This window comes from Pan paniscus, chromosome 1 (assembly GCF_029289425.2).
Source record: "Pan paniscus chromosome 1, NHGRI_mPanPan1-v2.0_pri, whole genome shotgun sequence".
NCBI classification, from domain to species: domain Eukaryota; kingdom Metazoa; phylum Chordata; class Mammalia; order Primates; family Hominidae; genus Pan; species Pan paniscus.
The window spans coordinates 74926835-74952659 of record NC_073249.2 but is presented as its reverse complement, the minus strand read 5'-3'; the positions used below and the strand labels follow the sequence as shown (position 1 = coordinate 74952659).

The 25825-nt window shown below is 40.1% G+C and overlaps 1 protein-coding gene across 8 annotated transcripts in view; it reads left to right on the top strand.

The window, feature by feature from the left end:
• RABGAP1L (RAB GTPase activating protein 1 like) overlaps positions 1–25825 on the top strand; it is an 830901-nt gene that overhangs the window by 614868 nt on the left and 190208 nt on the right. The gene's annotated exons all lie outside the window — the stretch shown is intronic.

Below are 25825 nucleotides of genomic sequence, written 5' to 3'. Positions count from 1 at the left end.
GGCATGGCGACATATGCCTGTAATCGTAGCTACTTGGAAGGCTAAGGTGGAAAGATCACTTGAGCCCATGAGTGCAAGACTAACCTGAACAACATAGTGAGACCCGTTATCTAAAAAGTAATAAACAAATAAATAAATAAAAGCCAGGTGGCTCTCACTAAACATTCCATGCCTTTTTACGTTATACAGCAGGAGACCCTTAAATTATAGTGAAATCAGTCTCCATTCCACAAATCTATGTTGACATCATACTATGAGTGAAAACAGGTTTTTAAATTCAAGTTGTTTGAATTAAGCATATTCTATTGTATGTTCAAAGATAGTTGTCCCAATTAAAAAATGTCCTTGGTTGAATAGGATAGAAGCAGAGCCAGAGCAACCAAGAGCCATTGCTATATGAACAAATAATTGAATTTAGGCTAATGAAAATGAACTCACTGTCAAAAATCATCATGAAATTAAAATACTCTCTGCTCTTGACTGGCTGGAATAATATTTGATTCCTGAGTTCTGCCTTTCCACTTATTCTGTCATAATCTTTGAGATATATGAAGTCATCCCTGAATACTGTTTAATGCTCTGGTTAAACTCCATTTCACTCTGACCAATCAGAGTATGTGAGCTGATCATAAGGAGCTATTATCAAGAGACTTGTCAGAGGATTCACTGCCCAATATGTTTTTATGACCCTTTTTATCTGTAAGAGTTGCTGGTATTGCTTTTTAGAATGAAATAGACTAATTTTGTCCATTACAGTGTTGATAGTTTGATAACTCACTGTGGGAATCAATTGATCTTATCAGAATAATATAACCAGTAGAGGAAATGTAACTGAAGCATATACAGTTTTATTTAATATATTGTTTATGCAGGTTGAGAAAAGGCTGAAATATGCTCCTTTTGCTAGAAATGTAATAACTAAAACGCCCATAGCCTTGATCTTTTTTATCTTTTATTGCTTTTCCTTGACTAAGAGAATTTGGTTTTGGTAAAGCTAAATGAATTTAGAATAAAGTCATTTATTTGTGTCATACGTAAGCTTGATTAAGAAGGTTTTTATGGCCAAGAGTCATGGCTCATGCCTGTAATCCAAGCACTTTGAGAAGCTGAGGCAGGAGGATCACATGAGTCTTGGAGTTCAAAACCAGCCTGGGCAACATAGTGAGATCTTGTCTCTACAAAAAATAAAAATAAAAAAAATAGCAAGGCATAGTGGCCTGGCATTGCACTCCAGTGATCACACCATTGCACTCCAGCCCTGGGTGACAGAGTGAGATCCTGTCTCAAAAAAACAAAGGAAGATTTTTTTTTTCTATTTAGAAAGAGAGTGCATAAAAGAGAAACCATAGGCAGGGACAGTACCTCATGCCTGTAATCTCAGCACTTTGGCAGGGCAAGGCAAGCGGATCGCTTGAGTCTAGGAGTTTGAGAGAAGCCTGGGCAACATAGAGAGACCTCATCTCTCCAAAAAATACAAAAATTAGCCAGGCACGATGGCACGTGCCTGTAGTCTCAGTTATTTGGGAGGCTGAGATGGGAGGATCACTTGGGCCTGAGGGGTTGAGGCTGCAGTGAGCCATGATTGTGCATTGCACTCCAGTATGGGCAACAGAGCAAGACCCTGTCTCAGAAAAAGAAAGAAACCATAAAAAGTATAATGGCTTGAAAAAGATGGTGTATTTCTCCCACAGATATTAATCTAGAGAGAAAATGACTGGCCCCAAAAGGCAGATAGCTCAGTTACATAAGATCACTCAAGGACTCAGGTTCTATAATGAATTTGTTCAATTATCTCTTAGGATGTTGTCCTCATGTACATGGTTAAAGTCAGACACATCTTTCAATTCAGAGGAAGAGGGAAATTTCAAGCAAAAGTGGAGGGAAGGCAATTTCCTTTTAAGCAAATAGTGAGGAAGTTGCATACATCACTTTTATTCACATTCCATTGACAAAAATTTTGTCCATGGCCACACTTAGCCGCAAGGGAACTAGGAAATAATTGTCTGAAACTCAGCAGCCATGTGCCGTGTTAAAATTATTATATTTATGGAACCAGGAGAAAACTTTTTTTTTTTTTTGAGACTGAGTTTCGTTCTTGTTGCCCAGGCTGGAGTGCAATGGTGTGATCTCAGTTCACTACAACCTCCACCTCCCAGGTTCAAGAGATTCTCCTGCCTCAGCCTCCCGGGTAGCTGGGATTACAGGCAGACACCACCACGCCTGGCTAATTTTGTGTTTTTAGTAGAGACGGGGTTTCACCATGTTGGTCAGGCTGGTCTCGAACTCCCGACCTCAGGAGATCCGCCCACCTTGGCCTCCCAAAGTGCTGGGATTACAGACGTGAGCCACTGTGCCTGGCCAGGAGAAAACTTTTTAAGATAACAATCAGCAGTCTATATAGTCTACCCTACTGACCTTTCAGTGTCTGTGATTACCTTTATTCTCACACATAGACACTCCCTCTCTCCCAAGGGAGACATTCCAAGGCTCCCTTGGATTACTTCATCTGCTCAAAGTCAAGAATACCCGGATGGTGCACATTCCTGATTTTCAGGTCTGTGATGGTCCCTCACAGTTCACTAACGTGTTTTCTGTTCATCTCACATCCAGTATACAAAAGTGGTAGGAAAAATATAACTGCAATAAAAGCTGTCATTCAGAAGATGGAAGAATGGGGAACATGTCACAGTCAGTCCGTAGGAATTTCCAAGATTCTTGCTATTTCAGTAGAGGAGATTTCTTGGTTAGCCTGTGTAGCTGTCCCCTGGTTCTAATTTCTAAGAACTACACCATTTTCCATTGTCCTCCGTGGCCATATCTAAAGTTGGTGTTAGAGGCCAGGCGCGGTGGCTCACATCTGTAGTTCCCAGCACTTTGGGAGGCCAAGGCAGGCAGATAACTTGAGATCAGGAGTTCAAGATCAGCCTGGCCAACATGGTGAAACCCCTTCTCTACTAAAAGTATAAAAAAAAATTAGCTGGGTGTGGTGGCAGGCGCTTGTAATCCCAGCTACTCGGGAGGCTGAGGCAGGAGAATCGCTTGAACCCCAGTGGGTGGAGGTTGCAGTGGGCTGAGATTACACCACTGCACTCCAGCCTGGACAAAACAATGAGACTTCATCTCAAAAAATAAAATAATAATAATAATAAAGTTGGTATTAGAGAATAGTACATCCTCCTAGGGAGCTGCACAGTTTCAAAAACTTGCTACTTGTGGAGATTTGGAAGCCCAAGAGTTGTGTTAGTGATCAAACAAATGACTCTTTTTTAGGCCAATTTTGATTTCTTTTGGGAAATAATTCTCTGAATACTTTTGTCGACTTGTGGTCTTTTTGCTTCCATTCAGTTCCTTCTGAGTAAACAGGTCTAAAGATTTCTTCTAGACATAGTTCCTAAATCTTCTCATTTATTTGTTTACCTGTTTGCATTTAATGGCCCATCCTTTTTCCCTCCATTTTAATGGTGGTTACCCTGAGGCTAGCTAAAATCACAAACTTGAGTCAGAAGGCAATACCATTAATTTGATCTTTGCCTGTTAGCTGGCTGTATGTTTTGGCTGAGAAGTCTTAATGAGAGGTACTTAGGAAAAATGTAGAGCCTTTTAAATCCTTCTGTTTGGGGACAAGTAGTTTGATTTTCTAATCCTGTATCCTTAAATTACTGTACTTAATCAGTTTAGATTGTAGACCACGTTCTCTGAAGTGACAGGTATTATAGGCACACAGTCTGCCTTCCAAGTTATCAAAGGCAGTAGTTTTACTAAATATTGTGACATGACATAAAAAGGATCATTAGTTTTCCAGACTGCAATATTGGTTTTTTCACCTTGATCTTTACTCAGCCACAAAGCCAAGAAACATATTTGACATTTTAAGTTTTTATTTTGGCAGTATATCAATTCTGGTTACCTATCCCAAAATATAATACCTTAAATAAGAATTTTTTTTCTTTTTATGTGATGGTATGTGGAGATAGCACATGGTCCAGACCTTTATGCATCTCAGCTCCATGAGATCATTCACAGACTTGTGTTCTTTTCATCCTGTTGTTCTGCAGCAGTATTTCTCATGCTCAGAACTATTGGCATTTTGGGGCAGTTAATTCTTTGTTATAGGTGGCTGTCATGTGCATTACAGGATGTTCAACAGTACCCCTCATCTCTACAGGATGCCCATAGGACATGCTCAGTTGAGACAAACAACATCTGCAGACATTGCCCAATGTTCCCCTGGGGGCAAAATCACCCCTGGTTGAGCATCATTGCTTTATAGTTGCCTAGGATCTCATCGTCATCTGCATGATCAAAGCAGATTTTGATCCATAATGAAGAGAAAAATCAATCATTCGAAATCACTCTAGATTTTATAATTGGCAGACAAAAACATTAATACTATAACTTTATTCCATATGTTCAAAAAAATAAGTAAAGAAATGCAAGATATTTAAAAAGAACCAAATTAAACTTTAAGAGATAAAAATTACAATGTCTGATAGAACTAAGAAATATATTGAATAGGATGAAGGGCAGATGGGACATTGCAGAAGAAAAGATTAGTGAACTTGAAAACATAGCAATTGAAACTATTCAAAATTCAATACAAAGAAAAAGCAAATTTTAAAAAAGGCAGAAAGGAGCATCAGTGAGCTGTGAAATCCTTCAAAAGGCCTAATGAATGTGTAATTGGAGGACCTGAAGGAAAGGATGGGAGTGAATGGTGGGCAAAAAGCACTTGAAGAAATAATGGCTGATATTTTTCCAAATTTGATGAAAATTTTTCCAAATTTGATGAAAATTATAGACCCAAGAAGTTTAGTGAATTCCAAGCAAAAGAAATATGAAGAAAACTACATCAAGGCGTGTTATGATGAAATTGCTCAAAACCAGTGATAAAGGTAAAATCTTAAAAAGCATCCAAAGGAAAAAAGATAATATGTGTAAAGAAACAAAGAAAAGTATATCAGCAGATTTCGCCTTAGAAACAGTGCCAGCAATAAGACAGTGGGACCACATGTTAAAAATACTAAGCAAAACAAAACAAATGCAAAAATGTCTCTCAAAAACTAAGATGAAATGCTTTTATAGACATACAAAAGCTAAAAGAATTCATCACTAGGAGATCTGGATTACTGAAAATGTTAAAGGAAGTCCTAAGGAAGAAGCAAAATAATACTTCACAGAAATATGAATCTGCTCTATACAAAAGAATTGGGGAGCATGGCAAATGGTACCTATGTGGGTAAAAATGTAATAAGAGTACAATTCTGTATTCTTCAGGTCCTTTCTTTGCTTATCACTTTGGTGGGTTTCTCTTCCTCTGTAGCTTTCAACAATAAGTCCTTGAACCTTCTGCATTTTTTTTTTAAGTCAGAGTCTCACACTGTCACCCAGGCTGGAGTGTAATGGCGTGATCTCAGCTCACTGCAATCTCTGCCTCCTGGGTTCAAGCGATTCTCCTGCCTCAGCCTCCCGAGTAGCTGGAATTACAGGTGCCCGCCACCATGCCTGGCTAATTTTTTGTATTTTTAGTAGAGATGGGGTTTCACTATGTTGGCCAGGCTTGTCTCAAACTCCTGACCTTGTGATCCACCCACCTTAGCCTCCCAAAGTGCTGGGATTACAGGAGTGAGCCACTGCACCCGGCCACCTTCTGCATTTTTATATTGCATTATTGCCTTTGGAGAAGTCGTAAATACACTTTTCAAAAAAAGTAATTTCTAATTTTTGTCCTAACCCAACTTCCAATTTAATAACTGTAGTGATTCTATATAAAATCTTCAGTGGGCCAGGCAACTTGTGTACAGCACAACTTCAGGGATACCATTCCCATAGACTATGATTGCACATCTGTACATCATGTTTCTGATTATAACACTGCATTCACCTTTTCACTCTCCCATCAAAAGTATTTGAGTTGAACTCGAGTACTGTTTCCTAAAAACATCTTTATCTCATATATCATCTCCCCTTTTCTTTGTATAATACTGAGCCTTCCTAGCCCTTATGTTGTGGCTTAAACCCCACCTTCTTTAAAGGATGGTTCTAAACTCTTTCTGCCCAAAATGAACACCTACTGTGATTATACCATGTGTCATCCATTATGACACCAAAATGCCATCTTGTTGTTATTTAGATGTTTTGTATGTGTATGTCTTGTCTTGAATTCTTCAATTAAACTGTTTATTTTTTAAAGACAGTGTGAGGCTGTTTATCCCCTAGGAGAGCAAGTGAAGTTCTGCATGTTCAGCAAGCATCCCTAATTCCAGAATTGATGCATAAAGTAGCAAAAGGCCAAAGGATTATTAACCTTATGTTTTTTCCAGTTGTTCTATTTAAGCAAACTACACCCCATCTAAAACAAGGTTTGAAGTAGTTTGGACTTTTCCCTAAAGATTTGATTTCTGCTTGGTTTTGAAGTTTTGTATTAGAAAGAAATCATACTAACCCTTACTTCATTTGATTAATATTTGTTAATTGTTTATATGGTAAATACAGGTCTCTTCACATAGATTATGTATACTGAACTCCTTTCTTTTGAATACAAAAGCCCCATATTTCCCAAATTTAGTTTTTATTTAAACAATCATATCCTGGATCACCTGAGGTCAGGAGTTTGAGACCAGCCTGACCAACATGGTGAAACTCCATCTCTACTAAAAATACAAAAATTAGCTTGGTGTGGTGGGAGGCACCTGTAAAACCAGCTACTTGGGAGGCTGAGGCAGGAGAATTGCTTGAGCCCAGGAGGGGGAGATTGCAGTGAGCCGAGATAGTGCCACTGCATTCCAGCCTGGGAAACAAGAGTGAAACTCCATCTCACAATAAATAAATAAATAAATAAATAAATAAATAAATAAATAAATTAAATAAGCCCTAATTAAAATTTCCCTCAGTATTACCAGTGTTGGGTATGGCCTCACATTGTTTCCATCCTGCTTTTCCCATATTTAATAGGCCCTCACTGACTCCTGAATATTGAAAATTGAGTTCAAATACATAGTTTATTCCTCGAAATCCTCCCTCCATACTCTGCTCAGATGGATGATTCCAACCTCACCATGGATCTCTGCTCTACCTAAACTGGAAGTGGACTCAAGATTAGCCACACATACCTTACGCTTGCCTGCTTTCTGTCTGGGAATAGGCTTCCTCCAGCCTTCCTAAATCTCATGTTTTTCAAGTCTAGCTCCTATCTAACCCCTGATCATCAGTTACCTTCCTCTATTTTTACATTATCATCCTAAATAGAGATAACTCACAGGGAATACTGTTGTATTATAGTTTACTTGCTAAAGTACATGCTTTTGATATGTATATATTTTTTATTATACTTTAAGTTCTAGGGTACATGTGCACAACATGGAGGTTTGTTACATATGTATACATGTGCCATGTTGGTGTGCTGCACCCATTAACTCGTCATTTACATTAGGTATATCTCCTAATGCTATCCCTCCCCCCACCCCCCAACAGTCCCCGGTGTGTGATGTTCCCCTTCTTGTGTCCAAGTGTTCTCATTGTTCAATTCCCACCTGTGAGTGAGAACATGCGGTGTTTGGTTTTTTGTTCTTGCGATAGTTTGCTGAGAATGATGGTTTCCAGCTTCATCCATGTCCCTACAAAGGACATGAACTCATCCTTTTTATGGCTGCATAGTATTCCATGGTGTATATGTGCCACATTTTCTTAATGCAGTCTATCATTGTTGGACATTTGGGTTGGTTCCAAGTCTTTGCTATTGTGAGTAGTACTGCAATAAACATACATGTGCATGTATCCTTATAGCAGCATGATTTATATTCCTTTGGGTATATACCCAGTAATGGGATGGCTGGGTCAAATGGTATTTCTAGTTCTAGATCCCTGAGGAATCGCCACACTGACTTCCACAATGGTTGAACTAGTTTACAGTCCCACCAACACTGTAAAAGTGTTCCTGTTTCTCCACATCCTCTCCAGCACCTGTTGTTTCCTGACTTTTTAATGATCGCCATTCTAACTGGTGTGAGATGATATCTCATTGTGGTTTTGATTTGTATTTCTCTGATGGCCAGTGATGATGAGCATTTTTTCATGTGTCTGTTGGCTACATAAATGTCTTCTTTTGAGAAGTGTCTGTTCATATCCTTCACCCACTTTTTGATGGGGCTGTTTTTTTCTTGTAAATTTGTTTGAGTTCTTTGTAGATTCTGGATATTAGTCCTGTGTCAGATGAGTAGATTGCAAAAATTTTCTCCCATTCTGTAGGTTGCCTCTTCACTCTGATGGTGGTTTCTTTTGCTGTGCAGAAGCTCTTTAGTTTAATTAGATCCCATCTGTCAATTTTGTCTTTTGTTGCCATTGCTTTTGGTGTTTTAGACATGAAGTCCTTGCCCATGCTTATGTCCTGAATGGTATTGCCTAGGTTTTCTTCTATGGTTTTTATGGTTTTAGGTCTAATATTTAAGTCTTTAATCCATCTTGAATTAATTTTTGTATAAGGTATAAGGAAAGGATCCAGTTTCAGGTTTCTACATATGGCTAGCCAGTTTTCCCAGCACCATTTGTTAAATGGGAATCCTTTCCCCATTTCTTGTTTTTGTCAGGTTTGTCAAAGATCAGATGGTTGTAGATGTGTGGTCTTATTTCTAAGGGCTCTGTTCTGTTCCATTGGTCTATATCTCTGTTTTGGTACCAGTACCATGCTGTTTTGGTTACTGTAGCCTTGTAATATAATTTGAAGTAAGGTAGCGTGATGCCTCCAGCTTTGTTCTTTTGGCTTAGGATTGACTTGGCGATGTGGGCTCTTTTTTGGTTCCATATGAACTTTAAAGTAGTTTTTTCCAATTCTGTGAAGAAAGTCATTGGTAGCTTGATGGGGATGGCACTGAATCTATAAATTACCTTGGGCAGTATGGCCATTTTCATGATATTGATTCTTCCTATCCGTGAGCATGGAATGTTCCTCCATTCGTTTGTGCCCTCTTTTATTTCATTGAGCAGTGGTTTGCAGTTCTCCTTGAAGAGGTCCTTCACATCCCTTGTAAGTTGGATTCCTAGGTATTTTATTCTCTTTGAAGCAATTGTGAATGGGAGTTCACTCATGATTTGGCTCTCTGTTTGTCTGTTATTGGTGTATAAGAATGCTTGTGATTTTTGTACATTGATTTTGTATCCTGAGACTTTTCTGAAGTTGCTTATCAGCTTAAGGAGATTTTGGGCTGAGACGATGGGGTTTTCTAGATATACAATCATGTCATCTGCAAACAGGGACCTGCTTTACTTAAATGCTGTTTAAAGAATTTGGTGGAAGCTCTTTGAAATTTTTCTTCATTTGTTACTCTTCTCTGGAGGAGCTCTGCATTTCCGCATGGGATGTCAGTTTGCATCACAGTAGAGAATGGACATTTTGTGGGTACCGTGGATTGAGCTAGTGGTATTGAGAGACAGGACTAAGCTGGATTTCCTAGGCCGACTAAGAATTCCTAAACCTAGCTGTGGACGGTGACCACACCCACCTTTAAACACGGGGCTTGTAACTCAGCTCACACCCGACCAATCAGGTAGTAAAGAGGGCTCACTAAAATGCAAATTAGGCTAAAAACAGGAGGCAAAGAAATAGTCAAAACATCTATCATCTGAGAGCACAGGGTGAGGGACAATGATTGGGATATAAACCCCAGGCATTCCGGAGCTGGGATCGGGCAACCCCCTTTGGGTCCCCTCCCATTGTATGGGAGCTCTGTTTTCACTCTATTAAATCTTGCAACTGCACACTCTTTTGGTCCATGTTTGTTCTGGCTGGAGCTGAGCTTTTGCTCACCGTTCATCACTGCTGAATGCTACCATCGCAGACCCACCGTTGACTTCCAGCCCTCTGGATCCTGCAGGGTGTCCGCTGCACTCCTGATCTAGTGAGGCGCCCATTGCCCCTCCTGATGGGGCTAAAGGCTCGCCATTGTTCCTGCGTGGCTAAATGCCCAGGTTTGTCCTATTCTAGCCAAACACTAGTCGCTGGGTTCAACGGTTCTATTCCGTGACTCATGGCTTCTAATAGAGCTATAACACCGCATGGCCCAAGGTTCCATTCCTTGGAATCTGTGAGGCCAAGAACCCCAGGCCGGAGAACAAAAGGCTTCCTACCACGTTGGGAGCGGCCGTCACCATCTTGGGAGCTCTAAGAACAAAGACCCACCCTGCCCCCGCCGCCCTAACAGTATGAGGGAGTACCAGATAAGAAATCTAAATACATTCCTAGGTCTTCCTGAGCTAGTTCTTTTTGTAATGACTTCATTATTGAAGTTAATGCCTAATACCTAAGAGATATTCAAATAGAATTGCGACAACTTACTCAAATCTGTATTCATCTTCAATTTGAAATTAGTACTGCCATTCTCTGTTGATAATTGAGAGGTTACTGAACATCTTTGCATCTTTGATGTGTTTTCTTCTTCTTCTTCTTCTTCTTTTTTTTTTTTTTTGAGATGGAGGCTCACTCTGCCGCCAGGCTGGAGTGCAGTGGTGTGATCCCAGGTCACTGCAACCTCCACCTCGCGAGTTCAAGTGATTCTCCTGCCTCAGTCTCCCTAGTGGCTGGGACTACAGGCGCACGCCACCATGCCTAGCTAATTTTTTTATCTTTACTAGAGAAGGGGTTTCACCATATTGGCCAGGATGGTCTCCATCTCATGACCTCATGATCCTCCCGCCTCGGCCTCCTAGAGTGCTGAGATTACAGGCCGTGAGTTTTTCTTCTTCTTCTTCTTTTTTTTTTTTTGAGACGGAGTCTGGCTTGTCACCCAGGCTGGAGTGCAGTGGTGCGATCTCGGCTCACTACAACCTCCGCCTCCCGGGTTCACGCCATTCTCCCGCCTCAGCCTCCCGAGTAGCTGGGACTACAGGCACCCGCCATCACGCCCGGCCAATTTTTTGTATTTTTAGTAGTGACGGAGTTTCACCGCGTTAGCCAGGATGGTCTTGATCTTCTGACCTCGTGATCCGCCCACCTCGGCCCCCGAAAGTGCTGGGATTACAGGCTTGAGCCACCGCGCCTGGACTAAGTTTTTCTTCTTTTATTTGGATAACTATAGATTTACCTACTTATTCTCTATTCTTCCTTCTCTTTAGTGCTCTGTTGTCAATTTATTATATTTATCTTATCTCAGATTTCTTTTCTTTCTTTTATATGACCAGTGTGCAATCCCTCCTATATTGTGGTGGGAGGTGGGAGAGGTTTACCCCAGCAAGCGTGGGACTGGTAGTGGAAACATCTTCTACCCAGACATGGTAATGTTTTATTTTGTAAAGGTTGAGTTGAGTAGATGAACTGAAGGAGGTAACTGAGACAAGTGTGGGCCATCAAGCAAGACTGGCCTGAGGGGCATGTCAGGAATCGGAGTACAAAGCCAAGAATAGACCAAACTGCAGGAAAGCAAAAGCAAAATCAAAATGAGTGTAAAGGAAGGCAGCCTAGAAATGGGGGTAAGGGTAGTGTGTGGAGAGCAACGTGGGTGTTTACCTGGTACTAGGCTTTTACATGTTCTATAAGCCCTTGCATGGTTGAGGAAGCTCCATTTTGAAGAATCAGTATTGGAGCAGAAGCCACCAGTCAGTTTCTTCTTGATTATTAAATCATAAGTAACTCCTCCTTAATTAAAAAATAATGAAAGATGGCATATTTTAAATAGGACCCATTGTATTCTCAGTAGCATTTAAATGAAAAGGTATGTTTTGGGGGTGAGAATATACTACAGTATTTCACAATACAATATTTCCATATGAGTGATTTTATTTTATTATTTTTGTTTTTATTTTTGAGACAGAGTTTCACTCTTGTTGCCCAGGCTGGAGTGCAATGGCGCAATCTCGGCTCACTGCAACCTCTGCCTGCCGGGTTCAAGCAATTCTCCTGCCTCAGCCTCCTGAGTAGCTGGGATTACAGGCATGCGCCGCCAATCACAACTAATTTTGTATTTTTAGTAGAGACAGGGTTTCACTGTGTTGGCCAGGCTGGTCTCAAACTCCTGACCTCAGGTGATCCACCCATTTCGGCCTCCCAAAGTGCTGGGATTACAGGCGTGAGCCACTGCACTCACCCTGAGTGATTTTAAAATAGAGAATTGTCTTGTTCTGAGATTAAGGTTAGCTTATCGTTCAGCTACTGTTTCAGTAAAATAAATAATTCCAGTAAAGGAACGATAATTGTAGTTATCTTGGCTTGGTATATTGTGCTATGGTTAGGCAATTTTAGAGTAAAGAGAAGAAATCAAAAGCTCTTGCTTAGCACACTTGCTGCTTAGGCATTCTTGTTGGAAAATAATGCGTTCTCATTTCAGAGCAAAGACAGCAAAGCTGACTCTGGTATTTGGAGAGCTAAAGGAGTGATACTTCTTTTAAGAACGGGACCATTCGAGCCCTGTAGGAGCTTTTGAGCATGTGTATTCAACTGCTCACTCTCATGTCTATAACCCACGCTGCTTCTCCACTGTTATGTGCAGACCATAAGCCCTACAGTGGTGACAGCTGCTTTTAGGCCCCTTTGCCTTAAATACAGTAGAATGCTTATATATTAGACTTTTAGTTCTTGAATTTTGGCTAGATATTTCAACTTTCATTTAAATGTTGTAACATCCCATGATCAGAGCATTATAACCTGGAGTATCACTGATAGGAAAGAAATAGTAAAAAAAAGTATGTAAATATGTAAATGTAAAAATAAATGGAAATTTGAACTCAATTATTTGACTAATATGTGTATACCATCTGGCTAACTCCATTTCAAACATCTTATGCATTTACTTGTAGTTTTTATCTTCTCTAAATATAATAACTTGTAGAGGAGGAGTGTGGAAGAGTCTTCCATTTACCAAAGTGATTTCTGTGTCATTTTCTTGAGTTTGATTTCAGTCTTGTGACTGGTAAATTCTAAGTATCTGCCCTTTTGAGCAAATAAACTTGTCAATCAGATATTTTCTAAAAGGGATATTTTTTGTTAATATTAGTTTAGGTTCATGTGGACATTGTTTAAAAAGCTTTGGGAACTTTAATGATTGGATTTTATAACACTTTATTAGTTATAGCCAACTACGTTACTACTTCCATCAACACCCATACTCTGTTTCTTTGTGAAATGAAAAATATTGTTTTATTTGACACTCTCCTCCTTATTATATTGTACACAGTAAAATCCAAACGGAAGCCAATAACTTCTGAACTCTAATTGTGTCCATCCTGTAAAGCATATGGGTTTGTTCACTGATTCACTTCCAGAGAACTAGGTCATCATCATGAGAACCCCCACATTCCCCAAATCAAATTTACATGTTCCTGAAGGAACACCAAATGGTAATAAGTACTTTGCTAAATAACATTGACCTTTATTTATTTTCTTATGGATTTTATGCTGCTTTACTATGTGTCAGTATCCCTCCCTTCTTTTAGAAATCCATAAACATTGCACTTGCTTTCATTTTGAACTTTCTTCTTACTAATTTAGACATTAAATAAAAGAGACATATATGCTTATTATCCCCTAGTTTAATATATATATTTTAAAAAGTTAAGCTGATATTTTAATTTTATTTCTTCACGTGAGCATCATTTATTCATTTGTTCATTTACTCAATATGTATTTAAATGATCTCTGACCACAGTGACTAAAAACTGTTGGGTACTAGAGGTGTGAAAATGAATATGTTGTGTGGTTAATCTCAGAGTTTCACTGGGAAGTAGGGGAGACAGACGTGCCTACAAATAATTGTCGTAGAAGAGTTGTTATTGTAGGGTCATAAATGGGACAGGATGCAAAGGCAGAGGAGGGAGGTAATGACAGGGATGACTTGAAAGAGAAAGTGAGGCTGGACATAGTGGCTCACACCTGTAATCCCAGCACTTTGGGAGGCCGAGGTGGGTGGATCACCTGAGGTCAGGAGTTCCAGACCAGCCTGGCCAACATGGTGAAACCCTGTCTCTACTAAAAAAACAAAAATGAACCGGGCGTGGTGGTGTGTGCCTGTAATCCCAGCTACTTGGGAGGCTGAGGCAGGAGAATCGCTTGAACCTGGGAGGTGGAGATTGCAGTGAGCTGACATTGCACCATTGCACTCTGGCCTGGGTGACAGAACGAGACTCTGTGTCAAAAAAAAAAAAAAAAAAAAAGAGAGAAAGTGACATCTGACTCTTGAAAGATTAGCAAGACAAAACAAGGAATGATGTTTTAGGCAACAAGAACAATATATGTAGATAAGAAAAGCATAATTTTTAAAAAGCATATTTGGGAAATAATGAGAAGTTTCATGAGGACATTGGGCATGAGGGATCAAGGTGACAGATGCAATTGGAAAGGTAGGATAGATCTAGCTTGTCTGAAGGATGTCTTGTGCTTTGAACCTGTGGACCAGAGGATATGGATACTTTCAGACAATTGCATGATCAAATGTTTTGTTTTAGGAAGATAATTTGGAGGCAAAAAGACTGAAATGTGAAGGTACTGGTAATACATATGGAGAATAGTTAGGATACTATTAGAATAGTCTGGGGGAGAAATAATGAAGGCTTCTTTAACCAAGGCTGCAACAATAGGGGTGTAGAGGGGCATACTGAGCAGCATTTCCCAGGTACTGTAGGGAACTTGGGTACAGTTGGATATGTGAGACAACGAATAGTGAGTCATTACTATCCTCCACTTTTCTTTTATCTTCCTTTTAAAAACTTCCCTGTCCTGGTCTCTCTTTAATTTTAAGGAAAAGAGCTGCTAAAATGTGTGCTTTATAGAGAAAGAAGCTTACTAGACCTTACATGTTCTCACTTATGGCATTTAGTGATAACCAGGGTGTCCCTAAGCAATTGAATAGTGATACCAGACCAGCTTCTGCATGGTACAGCTTTAATGTATTATTGTTTGAACTTCATTAATAATTAGACTTGCGACGAAAGTAACCAGTTCAAGTGATCTTATAATCAACTTTGTGCCTCAGCACCCGGAACTTTGAGAGAGCCACTGTGTTCATTTATCAGGAGGCATTCTGCTTCCTCTGTGGTGTGCCATTCCCTGACTTGGTAAAGAATATTGTCTCTCTGGCAGTTTTGTATTAGTGAGTTATACAAAGGAGGTCATAGCAAACCACCTGTACTTTAGAAAGTTAACACAGAAACACTGAAGAGGTATTTCTTCTTTGTGGTACTTCTCATATTCAAGCTTGGCTCTATTTCCATAGCACACCAGTCCAGGCTCTCATTTTCTCACATTCGATTGACTACAAGAGCTTTCTGACTTGTCTACCTTCAGTCTCTTCCTCTCTTAAGCTGTCCTGCCCTCTGCTACTAGATTAATCTTTCTAAAAGGTAATCTTCGTAGCATTCCTCACCTACTTGTTGTCCAGTACCCATCCTTTTGGCATTCCATTTTCATCATAATTTGGCCTCAGATGTACTTACTGGCCTCACATGTACCTATTGGACACATTGAGATGAAGTCTTGCTCTGTTGCCCAGGCTGGAGTGCAATGGCGTGATCTCGGCTTACTGGAACCTCCATCTCCCAGGTTCCAGTGATCCTCGTGCCTCAGCCTCCTGTGTAGCTGGAATCACAGGCGTGCACCACCACAACTGGCTAATTTTTTAGTATTTTTAGTAGAGATAGGGTTTCACCATGTTGCCTAGGCTGGTCTCGAACTCCTGAGCTCAGGCCATCCTCTCTCTTCAGCCACCCAAAGTGCTGAGGGTTCAGGTGTGAGCCACTGCAGTCAGCCTGTTTTATGCTTTTAAGTTTCTTCTCTTTCCTGAAGTAGTTGACTGTTATATAACATGTATTATCCAAAGTTCACAGGATACTCTAAATACCAATATTATGATATCCTTATTTTTAAATATAGAAACCTTTCTCCTCTTACCAAAAACCACAGTGACTCAGCTACTTGCATGTCTAAAATGGTCTCTGCATTTTTCTGTGGCTAGTCTTTATGATGGTTATAGATCAGTAATAGCCTTTTTGGAAGCATAATATTATGTATTAATCATGGCATTCTTAAGGAATCACTGCAATTAACCAGGTAGACCAATTTAGTTGGACCGTGGTCTGTTTTTTTAGTATGTAAAAACATGGGTTCAGGGGATTAAAACAACTCAACATTCATGAAGAATATATTTTCAGATGCTCTTACATTCCCTGATTTTTCAATACTGCTACGATTTTTTTTACAGAGTTTCTTTACTTATGAAATTGATATAAAATAACTGCCTTGTCATAAGAATGTATAATAACTGAGAAGGGCAAAGACTATAAGCTAAATTTACTCACCATCTGCTACATGGGAGTGACTCAGTTCATTGCTCAGCAAACCCACAAGTTACTGTGTTGTGTCTCTGTGGGGTCTCCTGGGGAGAACAGAAACGATAAATGTTAAATCCGTAAATGTGTCAAGGGGTCAGTGTGGTTGACTCTTGGTTGCTAAAGTAAACAGAGGTTCTAAGGCCCTGTAAAATTATAATATTTCAAAGTGAAAATGAATGAATTAATAGAAGAAGCTGAGACAAGGATCTTATTTTGTGTTTGTTTTCCTCTCAATACCCTTGTCAATTAAGATTTTTTGAATCTCTTGCTCTTCTCCACTGTAAGCCTGCCCTGATATTTTCTAATTGGGTACAGAGATAATACATAACTGGCCAGGTGTGGTGGCTCATGACAGTAATCTTGGCACTTTGGGAGGCTGAGGTGGGCAGAGCACTGGAGGCCAGGAGTTCAAGACCAGCCTGGCCAACATAGTGAAACCCCATCTCTACTAAAAATACAAAAAAATTAGCTGGCTGTGGTGGCTCGCACCTGTGGTTCCAGCTGCACAGGAGGCTGAGACACGAGGATAACTGAAACCTGGGAAGCAGAGGTTGCAGTGAGCCGAGATCATGCCACTGCATTCCAGTCTGGGAGACAGAGCAAGACTTTGTCTCAAAAAAAAAAAAAAAAGAGAATACGTAACAAAGAAGTAAGAAAACAATTTCAAGTGGTGATAAATGTCATAAAAGAAATAATACAAATTTTTTACTGCCCTTCATTAGATAAAGATAGTAAGAGAGAAGGCCTCTGGGCCGGGCACGGTGGCTAATGCCTGTAATCCTAGCACTTTGGGAGGCCAAGGTGGGTAGATCACCTGAGGTCAGGAGTTCGAGACCAACCTGACCAACATGGTGAAACCCCGTCTCTACTAAAAATACAAAATTAGCCAGGCATGGTGGCTGGCTATTTTTGAATGCCAGTAATCCTAGCTACTCAGTAGGCGGAGCCAGGAGAATCGCTTGAACCCAGGAGGCAGAGGTTGCAGTGAGCCGAGATTGCGCTATTGCACTCTAGCCTGGGCGACAAAAGTGAAAAAAAAAAAAGAAAAGAGAAAGCCTCTGTGAGCAAAATGACATTGGAATTGAATGATGCAGTAGAGCTAGCCATATGAAGATTGGCGGCAAAAACGGTGCAGAGGCCCTTCTGAAATTCTGCTGCATCTATTTGAAGCCATGAGTGTGTGTGTGTGTGTGTGTGTGGGCAGGGGGCGGGGGGTATGTGTTTATGTATGGTGGGAGAGCTAGAGTGGGAGGAGGCTGTGCAATCTATTACCACCTTTGTTTCACAACATGGACTTGTCCATTTCAAGAAAAAAAAATGAGGCTGAGCTTGGTGGCTTACACCTGTAATCCCAGCACTTTGGGAGGCTGAGGCGGGTGGATCACTTGAGGTCAGGAGTTCGAGACCAGCCTGGCCAACATGGTGAAACCCCGTCTCTACTAAAAATACAAAAATTAGCCTGGCGTGCTGGCACGTGCCTGTAATCCCAGCTACTTGGGAGGCTGAGACAGGAGAATTGCTTGAACCCAGGAGGCAGAGGTTGCAGTGAGCCAAGATCGTGCCATTGCACTCCAGCCTGGGTGAAGAAGAGAGACTCCATCTCAAAAAAAAAAAAAAAAAAGAAAAAGAAAAAAATGAATGTCCCTATCTTGACATATTAATTTTGTAGAAATAAATTCACTTGCTAATACATGGGTTGGCCCATATAACTCCTCCATTGAAAATATTATTTTTTACAGTGACAGCTGTTAAACTATACCTAACATTCTATGTAATATGAAGATGAAGATGTTAGAGATTGCAAATTTAATAGGGAATTGGAGATGGACCATAGGAAGAAGGTAGAGACAATTCACAACTTACTAGGATGAGTACAACACCTCATTATTTTTTAACAGCAATGACAATACACACACATAAAGATAAAAAAATGCTGGTCTAGCTTGAGAGGATCAGGGAATAGTCTAGATTCTATACACGATAATTTTAATCTGATCAATTCAAAATTTAAAAACAGGCTTCTGCTAACATATGTTTATACCTTCTGCTTAAGCTTGAAAATAAATATGAGCTTTATCCACACTGTCCAGGAAAGGGGATGAACGAACTGAGATAGCATTCCATTTTCAAGCCTGTGCCACTAACATGGCTTCAAGAAAGCAGCTCTTACAGAGACGCTGTGGCTGAGCTGCCAAGGATGTAGCTCCTTGAACTGTTCATCTGGAAAAGAGAGTGCTTATCAGTTAAAAATTGAGAAGGCAGATGTGCTTTATTATAACAACTGTGTGTTTAGAAGTGACAGTTCTCAGGGCAGACTTGTGGATACCCCTTCTCAACTCAACCTAAGAATCTTAGATTCTTTCTTACCAGATGGCAGGCTCAGGTTCCTGACCAGTTCCATGTGGAATAAAGTGGTGAAGCATAATCTTTCTAATAAGATAGGTTCTTTATGGGATACATTAATTGAAAGACCAGATTACAGTGCAGGAAATGCTAGGTTCCCTGCCGTGCATCTGTGCTCTGAATATCTTGGCTTCCTGACTCTGCCTCTGACAAGTTTTATGATGATGAGCAGTCACTTATCTACTGCCTCAGTCTTTTCAACAGGATAAACATGTTAGACCTTGGTGTTTTCTAGGGTCCAACAAGGTTTCATTACTTTATTATTCTGTTATATCTAGAGTATCTGTTTCAGTTTGGGCAGCCCTATGAGAGATACTGTCCAAAGTGTGTTCTTGAAGTAGCAAGCATGATTGTGAATAGTCTAGAATGGTCCAGAAACCACCTCATAGGAGACCCAGTTTGCAGCAGGGATGATTAGCTTAGAGAAAAGAAAATTAAGACTGTCTTTGAATATTTTAATTAACGTCACGTGGAAAAAAAGAAGTAGACTTAGTCTGTGTTGCTGTAAAATATTTAATTGAGGTGACTCTTATAGGAAGTGCTCTAACCACAAAAGGAAAAACAAAACAAAGGGAATAAGAGGAAATTTTTAGAGATGATGGATAAGTTTACGGCACTGATAGTGATAATGGTTTCACAAGTGTATACTTATGGCAAAGTACATCAAATTATACATATAAAATATCTACAACTTTCTGTATGTCAGCCATACTCAATAAAGCAATTAAAACTATATAAAACTGAGCCTAGTTACTAGAAGTTTCAGATGTCTGGCTTACTATGTACAGTATAGCCCTTTCCTAAATGTCCAGTAATAAGATAAGCAGCCTATTGAGCTACATGTCAATAATGACACAGAAGTAGAAACAGGCCAGTGCGGTGGCTCACGCCTATAATCCTAGCACTTTGGGAAGCCAAGGCGGGTGGATCATCTGAGGTCAGGAGTTCGAGACCAGCCTGACCAACATGGTGAAACCCCATCTCTACTGAAAATACAAAATTAGCAGGGTGTGGTGGCAAGCACCTGTAATCCCAGCTACTTGGGAGGCTGAGGCAGGAGAATCACTTGAACCCAGGAGGCAGAGGTTGCAGTGAGCCAAGATTATGCCACTGCACTCCAGCCTGGTTAACAAGAGCGAAACTCCATCTCCAAAAAAAAAAAAAGAAAAAGATAAAGAAAAACCAAGTAGAAACAAAATGACTCTCTACAGACCGTAAGACATTCTTACATTAATAAAGGCATTACAGTAGAATCTGATCACAAGGATTGGCAATAGGTATTAGTGATGCTACCAAGACTATTCAGAATGTTATTAAATTGCTTTTGGTAGGGGAAAATTCTCCTTTCTATTTAAAAACAAAAAACCTTCTTTAACAGTTATGCCTTAAATTTTACAAGGTTAGAGCATTCCTAAAAAGCTAGGTAAGTCTACAATATTTTACAGAGATGCTATAAACATGTGACCTCAACCACCTACCAAAATGTCAGGTAACTGCACAGTATCTTCTATATTGTACTCTAATTCTTCGATGTTTGAGTTCCAACTATAAAATAATGAGACTCATTTCCCTGTGATATAACTTGTAAGCTCAGTCTCATTACATTTCATTTTAGCTTTTAAGTAGCTTGAATAATCCTTAAAGTTAGAAAGCAGCATCTGATCTGTCTTTCTATATCCAGAAGCATATAGTACAGTGTTGAGCAAAATCAAGACTCTTTTTTTTTTGAGATGGATTTTCACTGTGTCACCCAGGCTGGAGTGCAGTGTCATGATCTTGGCTCACTGGAACCTCTGCCTCCCAGGTTCAAGCGATTCTCCTGCTTCAGCCTCTCCAGTAGCTGGGATTACAGGTATGCAACCACCACACCCAGCTAATTTTTGTATTTTTAGTAGAGACAGGTTTATGATATGTTGGCCAGGTTGGTCTCAAACTCCTGACCTCAAGCGATCCACCCACCTCGGCCTCCCAAAGTGCTGCGATTACAGGTGTGAGCCACCATGCCCAGCCCAGAATCAAGACTTGAATGAAAGAAAGAGTGTGATTTGTGCAGGATTTTACAGTACCACGATGGCACCACTACTCACTGTGTCATCTGTATTTTGACCTGTTTGCTGGATCTTAGGAACTTGCAAAATCATTGAAGGTTCATCTTTTTAAAAATTGTCAATCAGGCAAAGAATAGCTAGAGAATTAGGTTTTGCTCTCCTAGTCAAGAAGGGCATGGATCCTTTGCTACTTATTGATGTGTCTGTGTCTTAGTGAACCGAAGAGGCAGGTGATCTGACAGGAATGTCTTTTCAGTGTTTGACTAGCTCTCTTTCTATTGTGAATATATCCAAAGTTCTTTTTGTCTTTCTAAACCCTAACCCAGATAAACGCAATGTATTTTTACACATTTTCTTTTCTTCTACGTGATTTCCTGGAAAGAATGAAAAAAACTACTAGTTATTGAGCACCTACCATGTGCTAGGCACTACGAGAGGTTCCTTTGTATGCATTAATTTATTAAATTTTCAGAGCAGCTTTGCCAGCTAGGTGATGTTGCCATACAGAAGCTCAGAGGGCTAAGTAACTTATTCATGTCATACAGCTAGTAAATGTGACTAAAAGATGATGTAATAAGCAATGCCCTGTTTTGGTCTTAGAGATATATTTAATTATCATTACTCTTGGATTTTTGTCTAGGCCCATCCCAGTAGTATAAACCCACTTTTGTCTGCATCTACTGTGGACAACAAAGACATACCTACCTCATAGCACACAGTGTGTCACCCCTTTTATAGTGTCCATCACACCCTACTTTATCTTTGTATTTGGATACCTCCCTGATTTTAAGCTCCTGCAGGTCAGAAGGTGTTTCCTTTTTCATTTTTGTAACTACTGAAATAACTACCTAGCATGTTTTGTTACATTCAGTTTTCTTAATTATAGGTCCATGAATTAAGTCAAATGTGCTTTTCATTTTACAATGGAAATCTATATGTGTCCTGAATATGTCTGATAACCATGACACAGTGGAGTGGTTCAGGAAGAGCATTCTCAAGTGCAAGGCTCTAACTGGGATTGCAGCACTGACCACCTGCTTCCAGTACTCCAGAGAATGACACTTCTAGTCATTAGACCATGGCTTTGGGACCATTGCCTGGTTTTTTCTCTTACTCTCTCTTATTGGGTATGAAAGGATTCAGAATATGTCACCCCTCCCCCCCAGTACATCACTGTGGCATAAGGATTATTTTGAGGTAAAGGCGATTAAGGAAAAGCAGACATAGGACGAGCTCTCTGCCATCCCCCGTATGCCTGAAAGTCAAGCATAAATTCCTCTTGTGAAGGTGCCTCGCCATTCACTTTCCATACCAGCAAAGGGATAGCAACCTTATAAATGGAGAGGAGATAGCACCAAGAAAGAGTCTATACAAACAAACCTTATTAACTAGTCTTTATCTGTCATAAGTTTCCCCATATATTTGCCTTCCTACAATTTGTCACCCTAGGAGCTCAAAGTCCTTTTCCTTTGTTTTATCACTTCTCTACAGAAGTATTGTTCCTTCTTAACATGCTAATAAACCCCAAGTCCCAAGTTTTTGTTTTTCTGAGACAGGGTCTCACTTTCTCACCAAGGCTGGAGTGTAGTGGCACAATAGTGGCTCATTGCAGCCTTGGCTTTCCAGGCTCAAGTGATCCTCCCACTTCAGCCTCCTGGTTAGCTCAGACTACAGGTGTGTGCCACCATGATTAATTATTGTTGTTATTATTATTATTATTATTTATAGAGACAAGGTTTTTGCCATGTTGCTCAGGCTGGTCTTGAACTCCTGGGCTCAAGCCATCTGCCTGCCTTGGCGTCCCAAAGTCCTGGGATTATAGGTGTGAGCTACTGTGCCTGGCCTCAGCCCCAAGTACTAACCACTCCTTTGAGTTAGTCATTACTGAGTTTCTCCCATGTGTGTGCATACTACATGTGTTAATAAAGTTCTGTTTATGTTTATCTTGCTAACCTGTATTGTCTCAGACTTATTTGCAGGGCCCCAGGCAGAGAACCTAGGAGGATAGAGGGAATAAGTTTTTCTTCTCTATGGGTGATTCATCCAAAAGAAATGTGAGAAATCATGCATTATTAACTAGTTAAATCGGAAGAGTTTCTTTTCTCCTATTCCATTTTATGGACTACTTTATAACTCAGAAATGTTTTCTGTGAAGTGTTCTGTTGGGTACATGCTTATAATCCCAGCTACTCAGTAGGCTGAGGTAGGAGATCCCTTGAGCCCAGGAGTTCAAGATCAGCCTGGGTAACACAGCAAGACCCCATTTCAAAAGAAGAGTGTTCTGTGATTGTTCTGTTATTTATTACTGAATCGCAACAACAATAAAAAAAAGTATTTGGGATTTGGGGAGGAAGAGGAGGAAAAGCTCACTGAAATGAGTGATGCTTTTAGGGCTTCAAAAATCCCTAGAATCTCTTTTTTCATTTCACCAAGTAGTGTTCTAGAAGAATCATTTTACCTGATATTGATGAACATTATATTCTGAAAGAATATCCTGAAAAAAGGACCAGGGCAGAAATGATGGAAATTTTGAATGCAAGGATTTTTGAGGGGAAGCATGAAGGAAGCATGAGGGATTTTTGATGGGGAAACTGAAATACATGACCACTTGTTGTAGTGCCTTGTACACAGCATTTTGTTAAACATACCTAACTGTTTTAAGTGAAACTTGGTTTGCTCATTAAGATAACATATTTTGCTGGGCACGGTGGCTCACACCTGTGATCCCAGCACTTTGGGAGGCCGAGATGGGTAGATCATGAGATCAGGAGTTGAAGACCAGCCTGGCCAACATGGTGAAACCCCATCTCTACTCAAAATACAAAAGTTAGCCGGGCATGGTGGCACATGCTTGTAATTCCAGCTACTCGGGGGGCTGAGGCAGCAGAATGGCTTGAACCTGGGAGGCGGAGGTTGCAATGAGCTGAGATCATGCCACTGCATTCCAGCCTGGGCAACAGAGCGAGACTCTGTCTCAAAAAAAAAAAAAAATCATATTTTAATTATTACATTTAATACATAGTATATATGATTTTAACTTCTTTTTGTGAGCATCAGAGCCAAACCATACAGTTCCAAAATCATTTGATTAATTTTTACTTATTTTTACTGGAATCTTTTTGGGCAAGTCCTGTTTCTGGTTTATGTAAGAAAAAATGCTTCAGCTAGTACTTTTCAAGACCAAGTTAGTTGAGTGGAAACATCTTCCCTACCCTTTAAAAAGTCAACTAGAAAAAAATCCTATAACCTAAGAAGTCACTGAATTCTTCATTCACATTTAAGAGCAATTCAGGATGTTCCCTTGTTCTTAAATGTGAAATGTCTATGGCAGTGCTGTACATAGCAGTAGCACAGTCCTATCAAACAAAATTTAATGCAGAACACCAGTATATATACAAGGTAAAAATGGAGCTGAGGGGTGTGTGTGTGTGTCTAAATGTGTGTGGTGTTGGGTGTGTGTGTGTGTGTGGTGTGTGGGATGTGTGTGTAGGGGGTGTGTGTGTGGTGTGTCTGTGGGTGTGTGCAGGAGGGTGTGGGGGGTGTGATGTGTGGGGGTGTATGTGGTAGTGTGTGGGCATGTAGTGTGGAGTGGGAGTGTGGGAGTGTGGGTGTGTGGGGGGGTGTGTGGGGAGTGTGTGTGTGGGGTGTGGGGAGGTGTGGGGGGATGTGTGTGTGTGTGTGGGGTGTGGTGTGTGGTGTGTGGGTGTGGGTGTGCGTGTGTGTTTAGGGATAGAGTATGAAAGGCCCAGAACCTTTTCCTTCTTATGGCCTCCCTCTTCCAGCTGAACCTATCCTCATCCTAGGCAGTACATCAAACATTTACTCCAGAACTTTAGGACCTGAAATTTATTTGTATATACGTAATATTCTATGCTTATGATCATTTTACATTAAGATCTTTACTTTGCATAGTTTTTTGTTTTTGTTTTTAGAGATGGGGTTCCACTATGTTGCCCAGGTTAGAGTGTAGTGGCTGTTCACAGGCAGGAACGTAGCACATTAGAGCCTGGAACTCCTGAGCTCAAAGGATCCTCCCACCTCAGCCTCTGGAGTAGCTGGGAATACAGGCACACACTACTGTTCCTAGCTCTACTTTATTTAGTTTGTTAAGAAATCATTTTGGCACTTTGGGAGGCCGAGGCAGGCAGATCACAAGGTCAGGAGATCGAGACCATCCTGGCTAACACGGTGAAACCCCATCTCTACTAAAAATACATTAAAAAAAAAAGATAGCTGGGTGTGGTGGCGGGCGCTTGTAGTCCCAGCTACTTGGGAGGCTGAGACAGGAGAATGCTGTGAACCCGGGAGGCAGAGCTTGCAGCTGAGATGCTGCCACTGCACTCCAGCCTGGGCGACAGAGCGACAATCCGTTTCAAACAAAAAAAAAAAGAAATCATTTTTGGAAGAGATAAAAGGCTTAACAGCAATATATAAATATTTCATTTAAAATAACTTGTTAAATAATACTTAAATGTTAAATTTCTTAAAATTCTTGTTTTTCTGAGATTTTGGAAAAATGAAACCAAATAATATATTGTTAAGGGAGGCAGAATCTCCCTTCCTATTTCTTTAAGCTCATTTTCATAATTAATCTATTTATTTAGGCCTACAGACATACATCAATAAATGTGTTTCTATTTGGTTATTTGTAGATATGTAACTCTTATTTGTCAGAGTAGAAAACTAAGACTCACAAAATACATGCTCTGGCTCTCTTAGCCTTGTTTCTCTTTGTACCATGCTATAATTTGTATGGAGAAACCAGCCTGGTACTTAAGAGAGCAACTACAGAACCACAGAATCAAGATGCTGAATATGGATTAGTTAATTGTTAGGATAAAGTTAAGAGACTGTCCCTATGGTGATTTGGTCATTTTGCCTTCATTTGGCTACAACTGATTATTTATTCACAACAAGTAGACTAATATAACACATTAGCACTAAGATTGTAAAATTTTGAACTATGGATAATTTTTATATTACTGGGGAAGGATTAATTTGACCAGAGATTTATCAGAACAATGTTTTCAACTATTAGCTGAGTGTTTATCAAGGTCTGTGGCATACAA